The sequence below is a fragment of the Pleurodeles waltl genome, chromosome 1_1 (genome assembly GCF_031143425.1).
Source record: "Pleurodeles waltl isolate 20211129_DDA chromosome 1_1, aPleWal1.hap1.20221129, whole genome shotgun sequence".
Lineage (NCBI taxonomy): Eukaryota > Metazoa > Chordata > Amphibia > Caudata > Salamandridae > Pleurodeles > Pleurodeles waltl.
The window spans coordinates 921,081,056-921,096,525 of NC_090436.1; the positions used below are offsets into that span (position 1 = coordinate 921,081,056).

The 15,470-nt window shown below is 41.9% G+C and overlaps 1 protein-coding gene across 2 annotated transcripts in view; it reads right to left on the reverse strand.

Moving 5' to 3' along the window:
* The window catches only part of PTPRD (protein tyrosine phosphatase receptor type D), a 3,982,777-nt gene that overhangs the window by 2,652,455 nt on the left and 1,314,852 nt on the right, over positions 1–15,470 (reverse strand). For both annotated transcript variants that reach the window (XM_069230134.1, XM_069230131.1), the window contains exon 4: positions 13,038–13,147. The gene's annotated coding sequence lies outside the window, so the exon portion shown is untranslated. The remainder of the gene's footprint in view (positions 1–13,037; positions 13,148–15,470) is intronic.

Sequence of the window (15,470 nt, forward strand, 5' to 3'; positions counted from 1 at the left end):
TAGCTACTGTATCCATGGAGTATTTTTATCATATCATGGCAAACCTGCAGCAGTGGGCGAATGTAAGGCCATATGGTATGAATGACTGTTGACCATTCATTCATCTCATTAGCCCATTTGACGTTTGCAGTAATGATGATTTTGAGCTAAGTTGCATACCATTTTCATATGACTAAGTTTGCAAGACTCTCAGCGTTCACGATGTGATAATGCGAAGATTATTTTGCTTGTCTGTGTCCCTTTCTGCATAAACTGGTTTAGTGTCATGTTACAATCTTCCTGCTAGGTTCAAACTGGGACGCAACTGTGATGGTCTACTTTCAAATATTAGGTTGGTTGTATGGCATATGTGTACATGTGTGTGGGAATGTGGATCCAGTATGACCTGTCTGTGTGTATGTTGTCACTGTAACTTCAAGGTCTCCTCCTGAGTTAGTGGCAGCTGATGTTGTTGCAATTGTGTATTGCTCACATCATACACTTGAGAGAAGCCATTGATGACATGTTCACGTACACATGGATGGTCCCACCCTGTCTCTGAACACGTGTGATGTGACTTTCAAATGATCTCCAATTTTGGGCTAGATGAGAGACTGTTTCAGTTGTTTGGATCCGGCATGTGTAATTGTCACATTTGTACTCTTGTTGGGCTCTGTGTATGGTAATGTAACATGTCACATCCTACCCTCTGTGCATACAGTTGTGATGTTTATTTTTGGTGTGATGAATTTTTAAGGCATTCTTGATCAATGAGACGACATTCATCTTCAGCTATTTCAAACTAAAGGTGGTCAGAAATGAATAGGCCAAAGCATGATGTGGTGTTTGTTATCTGTGTTTATTTACAAGTGTGGAATACAAGTGATTATAATAACTTAAGTAAAAAAATTGTTCACAAGCTGTTGGCGCCTACGCACTCCTGCTGCGGTGTTAGGTTGTTCCCCCTCCTGTTGCAGGCCAGCATCCTCCTCATCATCATCCTCAGGCATGTCTGGGTCCGGTTCAAGGAGGGGAATGTTCCTTTTTACACAAATATTGTGTAATATGGCACAAGTGAGTATGATCTTGCAGACCATCTCTGGGGAGTATAGTAGGCTTCCGCCAGTGATGTCAAGGCAGCGGAACCTTGACTTTAGGATCCCAAAGGTCCTTTCCACAATGCTGCGTGTCCTCTTGTGGGCGTCATTGTATGCCCGCTCAGCAGCAGTATTTGGGTTCCCATATGGTGTCATTAGCCAAGGCTGGATGCCATACCCCTGATCAGCTGAAAGAGAAACACAGAATGGTATCAATTAGATGTAGGAGGCACTGTTGTACGTATCTTTGATGGCAGTAGTTGTGTTGTGTTGTCTGTGACTATTTTGTGTACTAATGTGACAACCTATGGTTGTTGGTGGAAACTTTGGCATTGTTTTTTTTCCTTGGCTGAGCAAGTGTTTGTTGTCTAACTGTTTGTCAGCAGGATGTATTGGTTTCTCAAGTACAGTGTGCCCTCCCTTGCATTGTGACTTGTGACACAGGTGTCCGTGTGTCCTCACTGGGGGTGTGATGATAGTTCCATGCAGAGTTGAAACATGAAAGTGTATTAGAAACGTTCATATGAACATACCCAGGCCATCCCATCCCTTAAAAGTTATGCATTGTTTTAGTGTACAGGTTATTGTGAGACTTCCAATTTGCAAGGTGACATTTAGGCAACCACAGTCATGAATGTCTTCACACTAAGCTGTGGAGTAAATTCAAATGTGTGAGAGGTTCAATGGTGACTTGTGACACATGGCTAGTGATGTGAGTACCTCAGTGTGTTCCTGTCTAGGTGTTGCTATTGTGGTGTATGTGTTGTTTATCCTAGAGGGTTTCTGTGCAGTGAGTATATAAGTAGATTTTTGTCCTTACCAACAAGTAGTCCATTGCCATACCGTCCATCCTGGAAGTGTTGGTTGATGGTGGAGTGACGGAAGATGAATGCGTCATGTACACTCCCAGGATATTTAGCCACAATGTTGCTGATCAGTCCTTGGTGATCGACTATGGCCTGCACGTTGATGGAATGTGTGTGCTTCCTGTTGCGGTAGAGGTGTTCACTCGCAGCAGGTGGCACAAGGCGTACGTGTGTGCAGTCGATTGCACCAAGGACGTGCGGAAAGCCACTGATGGCGTAGAACCCCTGTTTTGTTTCCTGCTGCTTCTGCAGTGTGTTAGGGAAGCAGATGTGGCGGGGTGTCAGTCCAATGATGGCATCCAGTACTTTAGGCAGGAATGCGGAGAAAGATGGTTGTGAGATTCCACCAACCAGGGCACCAGTTGTCTGAAATGAGCCACTTGCCAGCAGGTGTAGTACGGCAAGCAGCTTTGTTTCGGTTGGGATAGTGCGTGGAGTCACTAAAGTGGGGGCCAATTGCTGTTCAATATTTGTCAGCAGCTGCTGAATGGCCTGCCAGTTCAACCGGTACCTCTGGAGGATGTCTCGTTCCCTGAGGCCATGCAGGGTTGTTCTTGGGCAGAATATCCTCTCCTGCCTTCTGCGCTGTCTTTGGGGTCCCTGCTGTTGTTGTTGTGGCTGCTGTTGTTGCTGCAGGGCTCTGCGTCTACATGCACGTTGAAGAAAAAGCACCTCCATGTCTCCCTGTTGCTGCTCTGCTGCTCTGCTGCTCTGTTGTTTGTTCTGTGTGTTCTGATTAAGTACAGGTGTGTTTGCCCCATTTTAACGCCTGCCCTGACCCAGGCGTTAAAATTTCACGCTATTCGTGCTTTGCGCCATTTTTTTGCGCCGCCTGCCGCGCGGGAGTGATTTTTGCCCTGGAGCATAAATACCACGCACCGCTATGTGCGTCTGTTTTTGGACGGGAACGCCTACCCTGCATGTCATTAACGCAGGGCGGGGTGCCGCTTCCAAAAACTGGCGCACATAGCGCCATTTTCCTGGTGCGCCGGATCGGGCGTCAGGGTTTAAATATGGGGCAACATTTGCGCTGAAAGTGCGTCAAAATTTTTGACGCACATTCGGCGCAAACGGAGTATAAATATGCCCCTTGATTGTGTTATGTTTCAATGCAAGTCAAAATTTGCAGGAAGTATCAAATAGGTAAAAGCATAAATAGGTCAGTAAATAAAAGGTGTTATCCACTATACAATAACTTTAAAATTTCAAAGACTTCAGCCATTATTTTATTTTTTACAGGCGATCTTAACCCTGCAAACTGAGTTATTGTTTTAATGTTAGTGTTAGTGTTTAGTTTCTAACTAACTTGCTTGTTTAAAGTGCTTAATGTTAGAATCACATTTTGCTGTAAACCTCTGAATTAGTTAACTTTCATTTCCAAAACCAGTGCAGAGGTTTTCTAAAATATGCCTGTAACTATAGCACCCCAAAGCCATGTATCTCTTCACTACCAAAGATTCCAGTCCAAAGTTGCTGTTGACCATTGTTCACTTTTGACAAAAATACTTATGTTTGGAAGGGAAAAGACATAACCCTGTTCAGTTCATGCAGCCTGGATGACTGCGTTTGTGGAAAGACTGAGACTCAATGTGACAGTTTTCCATTGAAAAAGTTATATATATATGTACATATGCTCCACAGGTACACAACTTGATATATATATATATATATATATATATATATATATATATATAAACATACACACACACACACATATCTATATTTCAAGATACTAGAGAAACCAAAGTTCATGGGCACATCTCCTATGTCTTTGTATGTTCCACATAGAGACCCAACATTGCTGGACACTCAACATTTGCTTAGGCTCTGCAGTCATTGTCTACTGCTTGTTCCTAATAGATATCTTCACATGCAGATACCAAAACACCAATGTCTCTACTTGAATAGTCTGGATGCCTGTTATAAAACATCACAAATATTTTTACTAGAGACTTGCTGTCTATTCTCATTTCCTACGCCTGGATACTCTCATGAGTGATTAGCTGCACTCTACACATCCATATAACTAAACATTTCATTTGTCAGACACCCACCCTCACTCTGACCTCAATACATCCGGCCTTCTGAACAAATAAAGCAAAAATCAGTTCCGTCTCTGGGCCTGATTTAGAGTTTGGCAGAGGGGAAGACTGTGACGGATATTCTGGCTGCATTATTATGTTTGCATTATTGCCTATGAAGATTGTAATGCAGCGAACAGGATATCTGTCACTTTTGTCACAGAGTAACACGTCTACCAACCTCTAATCACTCTCCCTATCTTTTCAATTCCAATTATAGAAGCTGTAAGTTAATAATCTCAGCCCCAGTTTGTGATAAAATGTCATTACCTCTACAAGCTATTACTTTAAGAAGCACCAAATCAAATATCACCTGTGTTACCATGTCCCCTTATGTTTTTTTCAGAGCAATGCCTTTGCATAATTTTCTGCAAAGATACTTTAAGTATGCCTTTCAGAGTACAATCAGTATTTCTTGTGTGGTGGCCCAATTTTATTAACTTAACAATATTATATACATTTCAAATAAGATTTTTCTCATTTATAGTTCTATAACTTTTTCAAGGAAGTAGGTCTTTAATAAGCTCTTTATTGCTGAAATGTGGGAACTCCTAAATTACATGATGTTTGGTTTGATTCACTAAGGTTTTTTAAAGTCATTCTAGCTTTTTCCTGAAATGTTTAGTAGGTTTCTGACCTTTTAAAGAGATGCTAAATCCCCAAAAGCTGTCACGGAAATCTACATGTACGTTTCTATTAATTTGACTGCTGCCCCATGCCTTGCAATGCATATTGTGAACTAGCCAAACAGTTAGTTGTCCTTCGGTTATTATTTCACATGCAATATGCAAACATATTCCTTTGGATATTGGCACTAAAGTAGTGAGTGAAAATTATGTTGGAAGACCATTAATAATTTTTATGATACCACATAGTTATGAGTTTATGTTTATTAACTACTTTCTTCTGGTTGTGCACCCATTCCTAAATCTAAATTTACTACGGAAGAACAATCTGCCATAAATGCAGATTTTCAATTGCTTTCAGTTGATTTATAGTAAAATCCTCAATTTCTCATTTCTCGAATTGGGATTTGGGAGCTAAATCGAAGTTTCAATGGCATCATAAAAATGTTTTTAAATGGAATCCATATTAACCCACAACACTAACGTTTCCAACATATTCTTTCCCATTCTGTAGTTAAACGTTCACTAATATAACATCCTTAAATTGCCTCCTTTTTGGATGTCCTGTGTATGCTGGTTAAATTATAGGCTGTGCTATTTTCAGAAGAAGAGTACAAAAAGTGGCTTTACCTCTTAATAGAATTTGGAACGTAATTATATTTCTTCAAGTTTTCTTCATTTCTGCCATAACGTTTACAACAACAAATGTCATAATCAATTTTCATACCCAACAACAAACAGCACTGAATTTTAAGTTGGTGCCATGCATTCTGGAACACATATTTCGAATAATTTTTCTTTATTTTTGACAGATTTACAATGTTGAAACACTAAGGCCCTCATTACAACCCTGCCGGTTGGTGGAGAAGAACAGACTTGCAGTAAAAAAAATGAAATTACAAGCATGGCGGTGACCGCCATGCAAAACCGCCACTTCTCCACTCCGACCGCCAGGTTGGTAACAACCGCTGGGCTGGAGACTTCGGTCTCCAGTCCGGCGGCTGTCACTACACCACCGGCGGTATCACGATCCTGCATACTGCCATGGATTTCGTGGGGTTCTATACCGCCATGAAATCCATGGTGGTAGGCACTATCAGTGCCAGGGAATATGTTCCCTGGCACTGATAGGGGTCTCCTTCACCCCCCTCACCCTCCCCAGAGTCCTCCCCCAAACCCACGACCCCCTGCCACCCCCAAAGGTGGTCAGAGCCCCCTCCCCTCACCCCCCAACGTTAACACACTCACTCCCTACACGCACACACACACAACTACACATACACGCACACATACACCCACATACACGCACTCATACACACAGACATAGACACAGACATACACACACACATTTTATATACACAACACCCCCGCATGCATACACACACACTCACACATCCTCTCTACACACTCACACGCACACCCCCATGCACGCCCACACACAACACCCCCCCACCCCCTCCCCTGATGGACGATAACCTTACCTAGTCCGGTGATCCTCTGGGAGGGAACGGGATCCATGGGGGCTGCTCCGCCGCCAGCTCCCTGTCACCAGAACACCGCCACGCCGGATCATGGGACGTGATTTGGTGGGCGGTGTTCTGATGACGTGAAGGTGGAGGTGGAGCAGCCTCCACTTCTTCGCCGACCGCCAGGATGGCTGCTGGCGGCTCTCCGTCCGGAAAAGGGCAGAGGGCTGCCAGCAGTCATGATACGCTGTGTGGAAAACCGACTGCACTGGTGGTCTTCAGCACGGCAGTACCTCGGCGGTCTTGCTAAAAGACCGCCGAGGTCCAAATGAGGACCTAAATGTTTATAAACCTATAATTCAGTCAATTGAATCAATCTGATTTCAATAATGAGTTTGTTAGCCCTTTTCAGTCTAATATATTAAATGCAATCAAATACCTCATCATTATTTTTACATTTCTAAGCAACTTTTCGGCCTCCCTGAACCTAAAATTTGTTTGTGTTAGGATGACCAATTGAAATTTGAAGAAGATACTTTGTTATCCACCATAAAATGTGCTTAACGTTCATAGTGAATTTTCTTTTTAGGATGTCTGAGTTTCTTGCAAGGCATTGCGTTCATTATACTCAAAATGTGAAATAAAATAAAAACTCCAGCGCAGCATTAATACAATGTTCTGAGTTGGTTATATCTGCATTCCTGTGCCAAATTGAAAAAAATACATCTAGTTAATAATAACTATAATTGAAAATGAGTAAATTGATTTGGAAATGATACACCAGATATGGTCTTTGTTCGCACAGATGTTGCTGAAAAATGCAGCTGCCAAGCAGTAGGAAAATCTGTGCTGAACAACGGAACAGGGTTAAAATCAAAACACAAAAACACTTTGTTATTCATAGTGGCAGTTTGCAATTACTCATTGTGTTTTTAATTCACCTTTGTTCGGGTCCCTGTGCAATGCATTTTAAACATTTTGGACATCTAAGTAACAATTACGACCATTTAAGTAAAACTTTTTTTAATAGGACGGATGTGAACACTGTCTAGCATTTTCAGATCTATCTAATGATTTTGATTTTAGATGACACTCGGTCTGTGCGATGGAGTTTTCTTTTTTATTACGTACACATGCAACTTCTCCATTGCCAGGTTTGATATCCAGGTGACTACTACTACTACACAATGTTTCTATTTTAGTTAATATTTATATATTAATCACTTTTTTTAGCAATACTATTCTTATTAATAGTGAAGGCACATGAAGCACCAGAATATGCCATTGGACCAGAAGTAGAAGCTAGATTTGGATACATTGGACTAGATTTATAAAGGAATTGTGTTGCTCTGGCGTCAAGCAGGGTGTCACAAGGGCAATGCAATCCCAACTCAGATTTACTAAGCAACACAAGGCCACCTTGTCACTGCTTTGTGTTGCTCTGCCCTGGGAAGGCATTTCATGGGTGGACCATGGGTGTTCCCACGCATCCACACATGGATTGTGGTGCATTTCCAAATCTACCAACACTGGTAAACTTCGGAATGTGTCAAAATGCTACACCTTCCCAGGGAAGATGCAACAAGGAGAAAAATCTTTATTTCCCTTTTTTACCTCTCTGTGTGCTGTATCTTGCAGCACACTTAGAAAGAGGAAAAGGCCTCAGATATTTGTTTTTGCGCAGGAAGGTGCCCCTTCCTGTACAAAACAATCCTGAATCAACACAGGCATTCATGCACTATGGTGGAAAGCTGCATTGGTGGTAGGCAGCAGATTGTGAGCCTATGGAGGCAGAAAGCAGGAATGTGCCATATATTAGTAAATATGGCATATCCCTGCCTTTTCCTTTCACTCAGCGCAGCACAGCGTGTTGTCTTGCTGTGTTGCATTGTGTGAAAGCTTGATAAATCTGGCCCATTGTCTTAATGTATGGACTTGATTGACAAAAATCAAATACATATTTGCTAGATAATGGAGCATAAGATCATAAACAGTAAACATTTCCATCAGAGTGGGTGAGTTATAATTAATGTCTTTCAAGTTGCAACAGAGGTGAGTGAATAGCACGGGTCTTTGTAGTAGGAAGTTCTAGTGAGAAGGTTCTAGAAAGTAAGAGGGCAGGATTGTGGAGGCAGCACAGAGTGAAAATCGAGTTGTTATGAAATTGTGATTGGCTGATCTTAGGGTCCAAGTTGGGGTAAGGTTTGGTGAGATGTCAAAAGTGCAGGATCACAAATGGACACTGAAGCAATGTTTCTGCTGTTCAAAGGTTTATCAACCAAAGCTTACCATTTTGTACCAGCACCAATGCAGAAACATTTACACTCCATCTAGCACTGGTGCACAGTCTTTTCAAGTCAACCCAGGAACCTCTTGGTTGGTATGCCCGATATCACACTGGGTACTCTCATGTGGTTTGGACAAGCACCTGGATTAATAGCGATGAACAGATAAACATATTGTGTTGCTGTATTTAATAAATGCTGTACAGTTCATCTCCTGATTTCATACAAGCAAGCACATCTGAATATCACTTTGGATTAGAAATGTCCCAAAGGACCCTTAGGAGATCTGTACAAGGGAAAGATGGTTTAGATCTCTGTCGTAAACACAGATGGACTTTTTAAAAAAGAGATGGGTATAACACAAATCCAGTACACCTTCCCTTGGCCTAGTTGATTATGAGACCACACTTCACACTTCAGGTGAAAATCTGAAGGTAGACTCATGTTGAGTACCTGGGGGTGTTTGGCACAGGGTGCTATTCAGTGAGCAAAGTTTACATACATTGGGCAAAGTGTGAAAATAACTCCTTGGAGAAAGTTTGAAGTGAACCCAAACATCTGCACAAATGTTTCTCTGAATGTAACAAAGAGGCAACTGAAAAGCCCTGACACAACGTAACAATGAAAACAAACAGCTATAAAAAGTGTCATCATTCTTGCAAGTATAAAATAATATAATGTCAATATGTCTGTATTTACAAATATCACATACATGCCAAAATCGAGAGTATGTGACTGTACTAGGATTGTGCAGCAGTTTCCAAGCACAGCGGTAGTTTCATAATGCAATACTTAACTGGAAACATTGGATGCCTTCCTGCCTTGCCTAAGAAAATATTTGCAGCAAGAAATGCAATGTAAAATAGAGTTCATTTGCTCTTGGGTTATTTGATAATGCATTTTGCCATTTTTAATGTGCCTTAAATATTTTTATTTTGCCATTTGTTTGATATTTTAAATCAAGGCATAGGGAAATTACTTTAGTCTGTAATGTGCCTACCTGCTGATTGTTCCCTAGCATCGTGAGTAATCTGGTCTGCTGTTCAATCAGGCTTTATGCTCATATCTCAGGTATGTACCAGAGCCCATTGTCCATTTTGATTCACATATGGGCCCAGATTTAAGAAGCACGAGCACCACATTTGCGTCATTTTTTTTACACTAATGTGGCATTAGGCTTCAAAAATCACGGTGCCATATTTACAAAGTGGCGCAATGCCTGCATTGCGTCACTTTGTAAACATTCACACCAAATTATGTATGCATCATGCATAATGTATGCAAAGGGGGCGTTCCCCCATTAAGGAGACCGCAAAAATGGCACAATGGAATCTAAGAGATTTCACTGCTTAATATTTTGTGGCTACTTTTAACACCTGCTCAGAGCAGGCGTTAAAACGGGACACCCCATTGGTTACAATGGGCTCCTATGTACTGTTCAGGGTTAGTGCCAACATTTTGGAGCTACCCATGAATAATACATCAATAGCATCAACAATATTGATGCTATTGCCCCCTACCCTGCACTGTGTTTTAAATGCAGTGGGTTGCTGGGGGGCGCTGAGGGGCGCAAGAAAAGTGCAGCGCCACTTTTCTTAAATCTGCCCCACCGTTTGTGCTTCAACACTTTACTTGTGAAGTCACAAGAAATTCTCAAACCCCTGTGTCATAGGATGCCTGCAATCGTAGTTTATAGACCATTGAAAATCTCAGGCATGCTCTGTTTTTTGTATAATTTTTCAAGAAATGTGACCAATATAGCTCTAAATGTTATATCTGATTTTATATTTGTTTGCAGCACAACGAAAACCTGTAGCAGACCTATGTCTCCATATTGTCTGGGTGAAATTGAACTGAAGGTGGGTGTAACTTTAGAAATTTCTATGAGTGACTTCTCAAAGGAGTTGAAAAATCAATGAGCAATAACTTAAACTGGACATTCAAAGAATATCCTTTAATCTGTACTAAAAAGAGGAGCTTCAGATCTTTGGTTCTGAAGACAGATGTCCATAAACTATCCCTAAGCCCAATTTCTCTTTCACTCTATAAAATTCTATCCTAAGTGAAAGAGCTGTAAACGCTTCTTTATAATACGCTGTTTCCCTCTAACTGGAAGCAATGCAATCTCTCAAGAGATGACAGCCTCACATCTTTGCTCTTAATGCATATATTGAAATCAGCAGTAATGACAATGTGCGCGGGATGTAACGAACTGCATAATGTGAATGCTACTCATAACATTGTGAAGCAAGGCATGCCAGTTACGATTTGCATCTTCTGAGCGGATACGCCAGCTGCCATTTTGAGTTCTGGATTAAATAAAACTGAAAGTAAAGAACACCTCAAATTTCATTAAACATTAAATAATAAAATGGAATTGTTTTTGGTGTCATCTCTCTGAAGAGTCTCATGGGCATATTTATTATGTCTGTAGCACCACTTTCGCCACATTTGTCTCTTTTTTTTTAACGCATATGTGGAGTTAAGTTGGCATTTCTCACACACCATATTTACAAAGTGGCGCGATGCAAGCATTACACCACTTTGCAAACCTCTGTGCCACATTATGAATGCGCCAGGCATAATGTATGCAAGGGGGGCATTCCCATGTAGGGATGCACAGAAAAATGGCGCAGTGAAATTTACTAGATTTCACTGCACCCTTTTTAGCGTCATTATTAACACTTGCTTAAGGCAGGCATTAAGATGATGCTCCCGTTGTAAACAATGGGCCTCTATGTGCTTTGCTGCATTAGCGTGATAATTTATGGTGCTACTCCAGCAAAGTGCCACATTAGCACCATAAATTATGATGCTAGTGTGGCCATGACTGCCATGGTGCGCCCTATTGTAAATATGGTGCACACATGGTGTTGTTAGGGGGACGCACTGTGGCACTGGAAAAGTGGCGCATCATGAATGATGGGCCACTTTTCAATAAATATGGCCCCAATTTTTTACTTTGACTGATCTACTTTGGGCGCCAGAGTGTGGCCATATTGTTATGGTAGCAATAGTGCATAAACAAGAAAAAAAATATGCACAATGAGGTATTTACTAAGGTTGACAGGATGCTTTCTGCTGCGCCACATGCTTATATAAAGGTTAGTAAACGGAACACAATGTGTCAGCACAAAACCTTAGTAAATAATCTACTGAATTGGTAGAAGTGACACCTAGATGTACTTTCCAATGAGATCAGAAATGATCTTGTGACAATTAGAAGAATTGCTTACAGCCAACACCAAAAGCCCCTCAAAAAGAGTTTCACTTTTTAAAACCACAACTATTAGGTTAACTGCAAGGCAAGTGCAACATTTAGAAAACATCCATTTTTTTTGTTTACTTTCCTCTGATTGTACGCTGCTGTCACAAATAGTCAAAATTCGATCGCTCTTCCTCACCTAAAAATTCCAGTTCCAATCAATACTGGGCATATATGTTTTGCACACAATTTAACATTGTAAAGTAGAATGTCTATTACAGTTTGTCTTTTTTTTCATTGAAACCAAAACATATTAATGACTTCTCGGAGGGAAATCTTTAAAAAGCTATTTAATGTGCACAGTCTATTTATGAACTTTTGTCGGAACCTTCAATCGATACACGACACTCTGAAGTGTATTTTCTGTTGGTGAAACCGCACTTTGGCCCGTATTTATACTCCGTTTGCGCCGAATTTGCGTCGTTTTTTTAGACGGAAATTCGGCGCAAAACTAACGCCATATTTATACTTTGGCGTTAGACGCGTCTAGCGCCAAAGTATGGGCAAAGAGCGTCATTTTTTAGCGTGAACGCCTTCCTTGCGTTAATGAGATGCAAGGAAGGCGTTCCCGTCTAAAAAAATGACGGCGACGCAAATACGTCGTATTTATACTCCCGGGCAAAAATCACGCCCGGGAGGTGGCGTGTCAAAAAACCCCGCATTTGCGCCACTTTTTAACGCCTGGGTCAGGGTAGGCGTTAAGGGGGCTGTGGGCTCAAAATGAGGCCACAGGTGCCCTCCCCTGCCCCCAGGGACCCCCCCTGCCACCCCTGCCCACCCCAGGAGGACACCCAAGGATGGAGGGACCCACCCCAGGGACATTCAGGTAAGTTCACGTAAGTATAATTTTTTATATTTTTCAATTTTTTTTGGGTGGCATAGGGGGGCCTTATTTGTGCCCCCCTACATGCCACTATGCCCAATGACCATGCCCAGGGGACATAAGTCCTATGGGCATGGCCATTGGGCAAGGGGGCATGACTCCTGTCTTTACTAAGACAGGAGTCATTTAAATGGCGTCTGGGCGTCGAAAAAATGGCGCAAATCGGGTTAAGACGATTTTTTAGCGTCAACCCGACTTGCGCCATTTTAAGACGCCCTAGCGCCATTTTCCCCCTACGCCGGCGCTGCCTGGTCTACGTGTTTTTTTTCCACGCACACCAGGCAGCGCCGGTCTGCTTGCGCCGGCTAACGCCATTCCATAAATACGGCGCCCGCATGGCGCTTCAGAATGGCGTTAGATGGCGCTAAATTTTTTGACGCTAAACTGCGTTAGCGCAGTTTAGCGTCAAAAAGTATAAATATGGGCCTTTATTTTCGAAGGTTAGCGATGGATCGACATTGCAGTACACATGTTCAATACTTCACTTACATGGAGCCGAGGCTGCTCAATTCTTTGTATGCAGGTCCCACATTCTGTCAGTCACACACTTCAAGAGAGCTTGTCAGGGGTCAGGAGAGCAGGAGCCTTTTATTCCCCAACTGCAAGAAAATAATATGTAAGTCACTTTTGTCATGATCTTGCAAGCATAATATATCACTCATTATGTTATCGCTGCCTGTCACATTTCAAGATCACTAGACCTCACACCACAAAGGAATGAAGCGTGAAGGAGGCATCCCTCAGGTTTTCAACCTGAATGAATAATATTGCATTCTCATAACCGAGTGAAAATGTTCAGATTATATTTTATGAATATTTTAAATGGCTCTTCATTTTCTTTTTTGCTGTCTGTTTCATGAAGAAATGTGTTTATGTCTAAACATCTGACCTCGTTCTTAAAAGTATCTAGGGTCATCATGCGCTGGAAAGTAATCAGGCGCTATACTTTCACATTTCTGCCAATTTGTGGAATTGAATCAAACAATTTAAAATGCGAAAAAGAAAGCCATTAGCAAATAAATAGTGTTTAGGACAATAAAGGTACAGACTCCCAACGGGTAGCACTCCCCAAAAAACGTTTCCTCCCTCATGTAGCCAAGTTGGAAAATAAACCTGTAGCTAACACCTAGAAAATCTTAGAAAATGATTGGGAAGCTTAGTCTTTAACTTTTGGCACAATTTAACTACAAATATCATTCCAAGTCTATTTTTAATAGTAAATAAAAAATAAAAACAAATGGAAAGAAAAAGTAACTTTTAGAAAGTTATTTTTTATCAGTCTGAAGCTCCGGTATGATAATTAGCATTAATTAAATAACAGGTGGTCTGCAGTGTTTGACCTTACTGGGGTGTGAAAACTGCTCCCAAATCAAAACCAATGGTCTGGTTGTCGGGAGGTGTTTTTCTTTCCCATGCAGGAACACCAGTTGGGCTGAACCCAGGCACTTCATAACTTGTGAAAAGTCTGCCCTTTTACAAGTAAGGATAAGATGAGACCTGGGGCAGGCAAACCTTTGTTACCCCGACCAGATTGGCACCAAAACCACTGGAATGGAAGCTTCCCACAGAACCAGCTTTCAGTGATCACAAAGGAGCAGACTACTGATTTCCTTGGACACACCTTTGGGTGAACACACAAGAGAAAGCATATTCTCATCTTAGAATTTAAGAGTAAGGTGCACTATGGAATTGTTTGAAGCAGAGCAAACAGGACCTGCTGAAACCGTGTGTAAGGTTGCATCTGGGACTTTTTCCCCATTGGATAGAGACAAGCTAGGAGTCACCCAATCTACTAGCTAGTTCCAACTATAAAAGTGACACCACAAGGAACCTTCCCTGGAATAATTGTTCGACCTGTAGAAGATCAGAAGAGGGCTGAATTGTGCTTGCTGCAACCTGAGGGGTGCTATGAAGAAAGGGACTGACTATGTGACTACATGGAAACAACAATCTGAAGTCCCATTCTGCTTGGATGACTAATTGGTCAGTCACAACTTGAACTGCACTGCATTGGGCCTTTGGTGAATCAAGCCTTGAAGTCTTAAGAGACACCTGAAGCCTGGAAACCCTAGATAAAGAACAGACGAAAAAGAGGCTTGCCACTTTTGGGACTTCTAACTTCAGCTGGAAGAGGAAAGGGACAACATTTCTGAGGTAATTTTTTCATCGATTTATGAACTAAAACTGCAGTATGAGCTAAAAACTGAAATGTAAATATTGACCGTATCTACCAACTGTTCATGATATCATGCATTTAAAACTAAATAACTGTTCTAAGCATTTTATTAACCCCTTAACAGCCAAGGACATAACGATTACATTCTTGGCTGAAGCGCTGAGGCGGCAAGGACGTAAGAGTTACGTCCAAGTAGAGGCTTTGGGGGAAAGTGCTACCTCTCCCCCCGATGGCCTCCCACCCCCTCAGTGCAGGGCTGGAAGGGGTATCGCATCCCCTTCTACCCCTGACCCCACCCCTGTGACATTTGATGTCATCAGCGCGCAATTACGCGCTGATGACATCACAGTTGCCACCCATCGCGCTGGAAGCTGCTTCCTGCGCTATCCAAGGAGAAACAGATTTGTTTCTCCTCAGTACAGGGGCAGGGGAGGTCAGAGATGCATGAAAAGGAAAGGGAAGGCTTTTCCTTTCCTTTTCATGTCTCTCTAGGCATTCCTGCAGCACGATCGCATAGTGATCATGCTGTAGGAATGCCACTAGGCAAAGGGAGTTCTTTTTTTTTGGGAGATATTGGCATAATGGGAGTGACTTCTTTGGCAAGGGTCACTCCCCAAGGGGGCATTTTTTCTAAGGCTGATTTTAATTACGCCGATCTGCCCGAGGGGGGACAGAAGCCATTAGACACCAGTGATTTTTTGTTTTGTTTATGTTTATAAAGGGAGCGATACCTTAGGCAAGGGTCG